At 43.7% G+C, this 11,775-nt stretch overlaps 1 pseudogene; it reads left to right on the top strand.

Annotated features, from left to right (window-relative positions):
* Positions 1–11,351: 11,351 nt before the first annotated feature.
* Positions 11,352–11,494, top strand: LOC115032059 (annotated as a pseudogene).
* Positions 11,495–11,775: the final 281 nt, after the last annotated feature.

Raw genomic sequence — 11,775 nt, 5'->3', positions numbered from 1 at the left:
ACGCAATTGGACTGGAGCAGAAGCTGTGTTCCACTCACCAGAAGTCTCAAAATCCTGTGGCGGGTGTCTGTCCTTCCCTTTCAATCCTTAAAGGAGTCCTTGTCTGGGGACAATAGGACTATTTCTCAGGATTCTGTTTTGGAAACAAGAAATGAATCAGATGTAGCCTAATTTATTCATCATTAGGAAAAGTGGAAAGCTAAAGCTCAGCTTCAAACTGTGGGTTTTGCCTGGAAGTAGAGAGAATAGACTAAATGTGCACAGGGCATGGCTAAATCTCCAAAAGTTAATGCTGAGTGATGAAAACAAAAATCATAATGAAGGCTATAGTGTTTCACCATGTATATGCATACGCGTGCACACTCGCATGTGCACACACACACCACATGGACACGGACACACAGACTCATGGACACAGACATAGACACATAATTTACTATATTTCCAGGGATGTATATATACTCAGAGATATGAGATAGATGAGAGGGGACTGCTCTTCCCTAGTGCATCAAGTCAAGAGTCAGGGATTGTTAGACTGTTATTAAATGCTGTGAAGTCACTGTCAATGCTAATATCATCTTTATTCCAAGCACCCCTTTTAATGCTTATTTTCCCTTTAAATAAGCTAAGATGTTGCAGCAGGTAGCCTGACTCCCTACTGGGAACGTAACTGTAAGGCCCTTCTCCAGTACTCTGTCTGCCCAAATAAAGGGTTATCTGCCAAGCAGCCCACACTGGGCAGCCTTCATTGCCAGCAGCAGATGCTTTGAGCATGCCAGAGGTACCTTGAGAAAGATACGTGATAAGCATTGCTGCCATGGATTGAAGATCCTTGTGTCCATGGCCTGTCTGAGAACTGTGATGCTACCGGATGTTGTTTGCAGCATCTGGCTGGTGCCTCTGTGACATTAAACAGGAACAATATATCTTGCAAGATGTTGATGGGAGACCAAAACAGGAAAAATATACACTTCAGGTTAATGTTCTGTTTGCAGCTAGGACAGTTAAGGATAAGTTCCTGTTTGTCCTATTTTAAGTCTTTGCAAGTCAAAGTTTCTATTTGTAATTAACCATGATACAAACCACAGACCCATAGTAACAAGGTGGGGCCTAAGGGGGAGGCCTAAGGGGGGCCTAAGGGGAGGGGGAGCTCTTGAATCTTGAATCTTCTCAGTAATGAGAAGGGGAAATAAATTAGAGATCGAGGGGTGGGTTGAAGGGAGGGACTGGGTGGAGAGAGGGGGTGGATGGGACCAAGAGGGATGACTTGTGGGAGGAGGGAGGGAGAGAGCACTAAGAGATGAGCTGGAAACCTAATACAATGAAAACTTCCAGGAATCTATGAGTGTGACCCTAGCTAAGATTCCTAGCAGAGAGGATATGGAGCCTGAACCGTCGTCCTTCTCTTGTAACCAGGCAAGACTCCCAACAGTGGGATTGGGACACTAACCCAGCCACAAAACCTTAGACCCACAAATTTTTCTGCCTATAAGATGTACAGGGGTAAGATGGAGCAGATGTTCAGGGAATAACCAACCATTGACCCAGCTTGAGAGCAGTGCTGTGAGAGGGAGCCCATCTTGACACTATTAATGATATTTTGCTGTACTTGCAGATGGGTGCCTAGCATAAATGTCATCAGAGAGGCTTCACCCAGCAACTGATTACAAAGACCAGGGCAAAATATTAAGTGGAGCTTGGGGAATCCTGTGTAAGAGGGGGAAGAAGGATGAAAGGAACCAGAGAGGTCAAGGACACAGCAAGAAAACCCATGGAATCAACAACTAACATGGGCCCAGAGAAGCTCACAGACACTGAACTGCCAACCAGAGAGAATGAATGGGATGGTGCTAGGCCCTCTACACACATGTAACAGACATTCAGCTTGGTCTTCATGAGAGTCTCCTGACAGCAGGATCAGGTACTGTCTCTGACTACATTGCCTGCCTTTAGATCGCTTTCCCCTAAGTGGGCTGCCCTGTCTAGCTTCTAGGAGAACGTGTGCCTCATCTTACTGCAACTTGATATGCTAAGGATGGCTGATGTGCATGGGAGGGCTCCTCTTTTCTGAGGAGAAGGGGAGGAGGGGTGGATGAAGGGGAGATGTGAGGGGGGGACTAGGAGGAAAAGAAGGAGGGGATACTGCCATTAGGATGTAAGATGAGTAAATAATTTAAGAGGAGGAGGAGGGAGAGGAAGTGGAGAAGTTTCTGTTTGTAATTAAAGAATAAGTTCCTGTTTCTCTTCCATGAGTCCTTGCTAATTAAGGTTTCTATTAAGAATAAGCTCTTGCTTCCGTAAACTGCCTGTGACCCCATCCCCAACCTTAACCTGGCTCCCTTGCTGAATTTTTCTAGCAATGTATGACAGCCAACACTCACCCCTGTGAGCATCTTATCTCTCCTATAAAAGGGACTTCAAGAGGCCAGCAGGGGCTGCTCTCTCAAATGCTGACATAAAGTGAGACAGCCAGTTGGCCAGTCCTGGGTGCACCTCAAAATATAGCTTGCTTTAACTAGACAATCATAGACTTAATCTTTTCTAATGATTCTCAGATTTTAACAGTCTGCTTCCACAACTCACTGGTGAGAATTATTATAGCTGCCAAGGGCCAACACCATTGAAAGTTCAAGCCTAGAACAATAAGCCTTATACCCAAATGCCGAAAGCAGTAAGGCTCTGGCTTCTAAAGCCTAAAGCAATTGGTCTCTGGTTCTCAGCTCTATGGTTTCTGGGTCATTCAGTCCAGCTGCTAAACTGAGGGCAGGGAAGGATTCAAGGCCTTCAACCCAGGGAAGTGCTACCCACAGTGTCTACCAGGTTGAGCATAAGGACCCTAGACACTGGTTGGTAACAGATATCTAATCTGTTAGAGAAGGTAACTGGGAATTGTAGAGTCATGGATTAAAAACAAAAAAACAAAACAAAAACAAAACTGAGAATAGTTCATGAAAAAAAATAAATAAAAGTAAAACAAGAGAAGGAGCTGCTGTGATCGTGTGCATGGCCTGAGGAGGTCATGGACAAGCCAGGAATCTGGAGTCCAAGTGATTGGAGTCGGGCTTGCATGGGGTCCTAGGGGTTAATGCTTAAAAGGGATGACAGAGAACTATTGATGTAAAAATAGTGACAGTCACTTTGAGTCAAGATCTCACCACCACCAAATGGGTGACCATCAGGGGTCACAGGAAGTATTGTTAGCTGAACGCTCAGCCATATTTTCCTACTGTGACCCTACTGAAGAGCTCCAAGCTATACCAAGAGCCCACTGGGACCCTAGGACTATCCCCAGCTCGCAGAGGAAAAGGTGACCAGCACAAATGACTGTTCTATCACAGAAGTCCTGAACGTGCACCACAGCTTAACAGAATAAAATACATGGCTATGGACAGACAGGAGAAAGAAAACCTTGGCCAGTGTGAGGAAAAGGCCACATGTCACAGGCATCTCCATCAGCCCGTCTCTCTGCCTCTGCTGTCAATGGAGCTGAGCAGTGAGCGGCTGTGCTGTGGATTCCAGGTTAGCCCTAGACTAGGTTGAGAAATTCCAGGAACTACCAACCAGAAAAAGACACAAATCCTCAGAAATATAATTAAAGATAATTATCTTCCTAAATCACCATCCAGACTGCAAGCTTCCTGCTTTGCTCTTAATAGCAGTCAAATAAACAAGCAGATCCATAAATCAGCAGCAGTCACGTCCACTTCCAGCAAGCGGTTAAAGAAAGAAAACCTCGACGAGTGAGCAATGTCTTCTCCAACATGAGGTAAAATAGCAACGGGAGGAATTTAGTTGATGTGTGAAAATACTTGTTTAAGGATAAATCAGCTGGGGATTCAGGCATATCTCAGGGGGTGAAGGTGACAGCCACCAAGCCTGTCCTCTGAACTACAGAGAGAGAGAGAGAGAGAGAAGTAAATGTATCAAAATGTAGAAACGGTATCAGCTGGAAGCCAACCCATAAAGTATAGAAGCTGCAGAATATTAAGAAATACAATTTAAATAATTACCAGCACCAACATTCTTATCTAAAATAAGGCTGCAGGTATTTGTTTAGTTAGCATACAGAGTTATATGGCAAAAGAAAATCTAATCGCTATGGACAGAATATTCATAAGTATCACACAAGAAAGTAATACTTCCTCTGGCAAAACACACACACACACACCCCACATATGCATACACTGGAAATGAGACCTGGAGTAAAGCATTGTCAAATGAAAAATATTTTAAGAAATATTAAGTTTCTGGGACTAAGGAGGCAAGGGAGATAAATAACTTCTAAGCTGAATGTGATAGTGTGGAAGCCTGTAACCCAGCACTTGGAGGGCAGAGAGGCGAGAGGATTACAAATTTGAGTTTATCTTGGACTACAAAAGGGGGGGGCATCTAAAAACCTAGAGCAGTGGTTCTCAACCTGTGGGTCACAATCCCTTTGAGGGTCACCCTTTCACAGGGGTCGCATATCAGACATCCTGCATATCAAATATTTGCATTACAATTCATAACTAGCAAAATTATAATGATGAAGGAGCAGTGAAAATAAGTTTATGGTTGAGAGTCATCACAACATGAGGCACAGTATTGAGGGTCGCAGCATTAAGAAGTTTGAGAACCACTGAGCTACAGGCTTAGGGAACACTAATAAAGTCGTGTGTGTGTGTGTGTGTGTGTGTGTGTGTGTGTGTGCGTGTGTGTGATGTCTACACGTGCATGTGTGTGTATAAGCCAAAGCTACTCTCTACCTTGTTTTATTGAGACAGAGTCTCTCACTACCTGGAACTACTTAATCAATTTGGTGAGACTGGCTGGCAACAGGCCCCAGGGAGTCTCCAGTCTCTACTTCCCCAACTCCGGGGTTACAGGCATGTGCCATTGAGGATCTTCACAAATAGAAAGCCTCTTTACCAGTTGAGCCCCCAGCAGCCCCTTGGACTATTCAGGATTACTGGAGACTTTAAACAACCCTCCATCCCCCAATCCTACAGCTACTGGATCTTCTTTGTTCTATTTAACTGCACACACACAAAACCAGATAATTGTATGCCCTTTTCTGATAGCTTTTCATCCTTTAGATGGCAATGGGCTCTCACATTTTGCAGCCAGTCTTGGTAGCAAACTCTTACCGTGTTCTAATCAGCGGTTATTCCACCTTCCCAGTTCTCAGGGTGAAACACAACAGAAGTGAAATCTCCACTTTTACTACTGACAAAGTACAAACCTGTAACTTACACTCTAGTGGAGAAGACACAGAGATAAGTGTGTGGAGAGGGGAGGTACTACAAGACAGTTGGGAGAGTTGTATAGCATCAATAATTGCAAGATTTTATAGGAGAATGTTATCCTTGGGAAAGGTGAGTGAGAGTAGCATAGGGCATTGCCTGGAGCCTGTAATCTTTAATTCATAACTGGAAAGGTAATGGCAGTTGTCGGCAAAGAAAGAAGTATGTCCAAAACACAGTCTCAGTTTCCTATGTCACATGTTTCGCCATTCCAGAACGAATAAAGTGACACTTCAGAGGAGCTTGGCAATGATTTGAAGTTTTTAACTTACAGGCTGCAATGGTCTAAATATGAAGTGTCACCCAGAGACTGTTTTAACTTGGTCCCCAGATGGTAGCTCTGTCTTGAAAGGTTCTGGAACTTTTAGGAAATGGATAGAGCTTTGTTACAGGAAGTGGGTCCAGGAGCCAGCTCTGAGATTGATTAGCCCAACGCCACTTCCTGTTCACCCTCCACATCCTGACTGCAGACAGGTGCAGTGTGGCCATGCTGTCCTATACTCTCAAACTGTGAGCCAAGCCAACCCTCCCACTAAGCAGTTTCTTGTCTGGTACTTTGTCACAGCACTGGAAAACAAAACACTTAATTCAGGCAAGTATTTAACAAGGACCAGGAGACCCCTCACAGTTTATCTCACAGGCCTACCATGCCATACTTTACCCACCAGTGTACAGTATTTCTGGAGTTCTAGGCTTGCCCTTCTGGAATCTCTCAGCCATCTAGGAAGCTCTAGGGTGCTGTTGTTCCTGAATCAACAGCCATTTCCCTCTGCTCCAGTTTTTAGTTTTTCTGTTGCTTGACAGATATTTTACCAAAAGCATCTTGTGGAGGAAAGGGTTTATTTCATCTCACAGGAAACCAAGGCAGGAACTCAAGGCAAGAGCCAGAAATTGAAACTGAGACTATATTGGAATACTTTGTGCTGGCTTGCCTAGCCACTGTTTTTTGTTCAATTCAACTTAATAATGTTCTAGGAGATATTGTTATTCTATTAGCTCTAACAATGTTAAATTCATTCTATTGTTCTATTATTTACTTCTTTCTTTTTCCTCTTTTTATTAATTTATTCTCTCATATATGTGGTCAGCTACCTGTCTCATCCAACCCAGGCTGTTTGCCTAAGATTAACACTGCTCACGGTGGCCTAGGCCCTCCTAAATGAATTAACAATTATGAAAATGCTGCACAAGCCTGCCCAGCGCCAGGATGATCTGGAAGATTCTTCAGCTGAGGTTCCTTTTACCCATGTGACCCTACGCTTATATCAGATTGACAACTCAAGGTAACTATGACACCTCCTCTGAAGCCTATTAAAGGCAGAGATGCAATCAATAAATTATAGTGTTTCTAAAGGATTGTGTGTGTTTGTGTGTGAGACAGAGACAGACAGAGAGAGAGAGAGATGTGTGTGTACTGTATACGTGGGAGAAAGAGACTTGTGTGTGTGTGTGTGTGTGTGTGTGTGTGTGTGTGTGTGTGTGTGTGTGTGTAGATGGTTGCAGACTCCAGATGAGGACATTGGGTCCCCTGGAGCCAGAGTTGCAGGCAGTTGTGAGCTCTATGATGTGACTGCTAGGGACTGACCTTGTGTCCCCTGCAAAAGCAGTAAGTTCTTTTAACTGCTGAGCCATCTGTCCAACTCCCAGATTGTAATATTTTCACTCTCCACTTTCTGACAAATCCTAATTGCATAAAAGTAGTCTTGGATAGAAACGTTCAAAACCCAAGTTGGGGTGATGGCTGTACACATTTATGCATTAATAAAACCATTGCAAAAGATGTATTTTAATGTAAAAACCAGAAATGTCTTACTAAAGTATTAAAAATATAAATTTTACCTGGATAAATTATACCTTAATAAAATACTCCTGAATAAATTTTACCCAAGTGCATTAGGCTCTGTAATGTTCTACGTGTTTCTATGTATATAATATCTACAGAGGTATCAACTTTGCCTGGTTCCCACCCCAACCAGCTATGTTACCTCAGCACTCAGCATAGCCTCACTGAAATTCCATTTCTTCATATTATAAAATGTGTTTTCATATTATTTACACACCCACCTCATAAGGTAGAAAAAACAAGAGGATGCCAGGTCACTGCCAAACAGGGTTCTGGTGTTTATTAAAAGTTCTATAAATATTAGGTTTTTTCCTTCCTTCTCTTTCTTTTTTTATTATTATTTTTATTAATTTATTAATATGACTATTAATTTTATACTCCATATTCCATTCCCCACCCTCTAATTGTTCCACACCCCACACCTCCTCCCCATGCCTCCTGTCTCCACGTGGATACTCCCACCCCCCACCCCACCTGACCTCTAAACTCCCTGGTGCCTCCAGTCTCTTAAGGGTTAGGTGCATCATCTCTGAATGAACACAGACCTGGAAGTTCTCTACTGTATGTGTGTTGGGGACCTCATATCAGCTGCTGGATTCTGCCTGCTTGGTGATCCAGTGTTTGAGAGATCTCGGGGGTCCAGATTAATTCAGATCAACTTGCTCCTCAGCTTCTTCCAGCCTTCCCTAATTCAACAGCAGGGGTCAGCTGCTTCTGTCCATTGGTTATACAAATATCTGCATCTGACTCTTTCAGCTGCTTGTTGGGTCTTCTGTAGTGCAGTCGTGATAGGTCCCTTTTTGTGAGCACTTCATAACCTCAATAATAGTGTCAGGCCCTGGGACCTCCCCTTGAGCTGGATCCCACTTTGGGCCTGTTACTGGACCTTCTTTTCCTTAGGCTCCTCTCCATTTCTATCCCTGTAATTCAGACTGAAACAATTATGGGTCAGAGATGTGACTGTGGGATGGCAACCCCATCCCTCACTTGATGCCCTGCCTTCCTGCTGGAGGTGGGCTCTATAAGTTCCCTCTCCCTACTGTTGAGCATATCATCTAAGGATTCATCTTTGATTCCTGAGAGTCTCTCACCTGCCAGGTCTCTGGTGCATTCTAGAGGGTACACACACACAAACACACACACACACACACACACACACCAACTTCCTATCTCCTCAGGTTGCCTGTTTACATTCTTTCTGCTGGATCTCAGGGCTTCAGTACTTTTCCCCGACCCAATACCAGATCATGTTCCCCTCTTCCCCACTCCCCTCCCCCCATCCACTTTCCCTCCCTCCCCACTTGTGATTGCTTTCTTCTCCCTCCCAAGTGGGACTGAGGTGTCCTCACTTGGCCACTTCAATTTGTTGACCTTTTTAAGTTCTGTGGAGTGTATCTTGGGTATTCTGTATTTTTTTTTGCTAATATCCACTTATTAGTGAGTACATACCATGCAGAGACAGACACATTGATCAATAGAAAAGAATTGAAGACCCAGAAATAAAACCATACACTTATGGTCACTTGATCTTTGATGAAGATGCCAAAAATATACAATGGAAAAAAAGAAAGCATCTTCAATAAATGGTGCTGGTCTAACTGGCTGTCTGTATGTAAAAGAATGAAAATAGACCCATATTTGTCACCTTGTACAAAGCTCAAGTCCAAGTGGATCAAGGTCCTCAACATAAGACCAGATGCACTGAATATAATAGAAGAGAGAGTAGGAAAGAGCCTTAAACTCATTGGCACAGGGTGAAATTTCCTAAAACAGAACTCCAATAGCTCATGCTCTAAGATCAAGAATAGATAAATGGCACCTTGTGAAACTGGAAAGCTTCCTTCTCTTTCTTATGAGTAACATTTGGTAACAATTTTCTCATGGTGACAACACCTCTTCTACCCAGGATTTCTATTCCTTTCCTAAGAAGATATTAGCATTCCATAGTAATGATATTCACCTGAAGCAGGTCTGACCATCTCTCTGGTGAATCCTCTTCCTGGTCCATGGCTCCCAGCTTCCTGGGAAGCACCAGGTCCATTTTGGCTAGGACATTCTCAAAGTGTTATTATTGTGTTTTCCTCTTCACTAAAGATGCAAAACCCTGTATCAAAGCAACATCAGGCTTGTAAAACTGCCTCCAAGGTCCATTACTAGGTCACTTGGGAGTTGCCACCCAGGAATCAAAGATCTGTCTAACAGTTTATGCCCCGATGGCACCTGGACTACAGCAGTTGCCACTGACTGTGTAGTTAGTGTCTTGCCAGGGAAACATGGGGAAATTAAGATGTCTAGAATAAGAAGCAGCTAAGAATGGGAAGCTCAGGCCCTGACATCAATTGTAGCTTAGACTTGACAAGGTCCTGTGGATTTCTCTTTACCCATGACTCACCATGGACATATGCTAACAAGTTCCAGTGGTTGTCCCTGCTCAACAGTCTCAGGTCAGAACAGGGGCTGGGATTTTGGCTGTAGTCTTCATCTGCACAGCAGCTCACTGGTACCTGTCCATATAGGCAAGAGCACTTCTTTTTTGGGTGGCTCTTAGATGCCTCCTCTCTTCCATTTTAGGTCTACAGCCCCTTTGCCTACTTGGTCTGCTGACTCCACCCAAGACCACCTAAAATTCAATCTACTTTCCATAAAAACTGATGTTTCCTAATGGTTTGTCTTCCTTTCTTATAACCAATTGACCAACACACTGGATTCCCAAAAAGGATCTTGAAATACAACTGCCTTATTGAATAATGTTTACAATGTTTGGCTTATCAGTCGTGCTTTAAGAACTCAGTGTGATGAAAGAGGAACATATATAGCCATATGACAGAGTATTAAATATTTAAAAAAGTCATGCTCCCAATCCTTATGCCAACAATAAATGAAAAGAACAAGATGCAAATTGCACAATGTGTTTGATCAAAACAACACACACTCACACATCGCACATCATATTATGTGGAGAGAAAATTCTGGAGCAGAGGCTCAAAAATATTGACAGCGTTTTGTTTTTTTTTTTTTCTCCAGGTGGCAGAACCATGAATGGTGTTTATAAAAATGCCTGTGCTTATTCTTGTTCCTCTTTTAGTGAGCACCTGTTCCTTTTCTAGTGGAAACAAAAGACTTTTCAAAACGAACCAATGAAACTTTCATACATCTCTGCAAAACAGAGTGCTTTCTGTCTCCTCTGACGCCGTGTGTGCCTCCAGTCCCCACGTGCCAGGCACTTCAACCTCAACTCTCCTATGGAAGCAATTCTCATAGAAACTAGGAAAACTCAGGATATTGAGAAACGAGTTTGGGGGAATGGAAGGAGCAGTGTTGATGGTCTAGGATGAGACAAGAGACAGACTCACATGAGCCCATCCACAACTTATACCTCTCTTCCCATCTCAGAAGTCTAAAACCTCAATGCACAGTGATGAGGAGCCTGCACATAGACACTGCCAGGCACTGCAGCTCAGTGCAGCATGCAGAGAAGAGCTTCAGATGAGAAGTACCAGTCTCCGCAGCAAAACAAAAAACAAAAAAGAAAAACAAAAACAAAAACAAAAAAAAAACAGACCCTGGTGGCTGCCCCTCAGTAGCTGAACTGTACACACAGGTAGACTTCAGTTTCTCTACTTTAAAAGTTTACAGAACAGCAATAACAGACAGGATCGTTCTTTCAATGCAACAGAGAAAGAAAAGCATAGAGCCTTTCAGGAAGAGTGTGAAGCCAGATGTGATGGCACATGCCAGGAATCCCAGCCTGAGGCAGGAGAATTCCAAGTTTGAGGCCATCCTGGGCCACAGTGAGCATTTTTATATTTCTGTGTACTGAATTATCTTTGGGAACCTTTTATTCACTGAATAAAGTTTTGACTTTCACTTACCACATGGCACCATGGGGGTTGCGATCAATTAATTAGCACCGCTTCAATCTAGGCAGAGAGATTAGCATCAAGCAGACATATAAATACACTGTATTTGTCCATCTCAACACAGGTAAAAGCAGAGCCTCTGAGCCTCGGGATTATGGTCTTTGGGGGCCCGGTGCTCTTGTCTTAAGAGGACAGTCAATGTGCTGTGAGGTCTTAGGTAGCATCCCTGGCCTCTGCCCATCAGATGCCAATACCACACTTTCTTTTATGTTGTGACCAGAAATGTCTCCAAATACTACCAGGCATTCAGGAGAAGGTGAAAGCAAAGATCTTCCTCCTCCTTATTCCATGTTAAGAACCAATGCTGCTGCCCCTAGAAGCCTTGCAGGTGTGGCTGCTGTATCATGTGTGCATCAGTAGGTGGCAGAAAGGATAAAGTCTATGTCTCAGCTATATCTACAATCATTGTTCTGACCTATAAACATCTGAATAATTACTAACCTAACATCCCCCCCACCTCCAAAAACTGAGCCTGAGATGACCACCAAGCTAAAGGCCGGCTCCCAGAACTGGGAGGAAGACTTAGACTACAATAACCCACCTGAGACCGAGGCCCTCTCCCTCTGCACCCAGAAGGAGTGGGCCTAGGATGACCACCAGACTGGTGCCATGGGGCCTGGACAGGAAGCTAGCCTGAGATGACCACCATTCAGGTGCCATGCCTGGGGCAGAGGTGGGAGTAGAGACCATGCTGGAGATGACCCCTGTCTGGTGCCATAATGCACAAGTC

This window comes from Mus caroli, chromosome 9, assembly GCF_900094665.2.
Source record: "Mus caroli chromosome 9, CAROLI_EIJ_v1.1, whole genome shotgun sequence".
Classification (NCBI taxonomy): Eukaryota; Metazoa; Chordata; class Mammalia; order Rodentia; family Muridae; genus Mus; species Mus caroli.
This window is presented reverse-complemented; position numbering and strand designations above follow the sequence as displayed.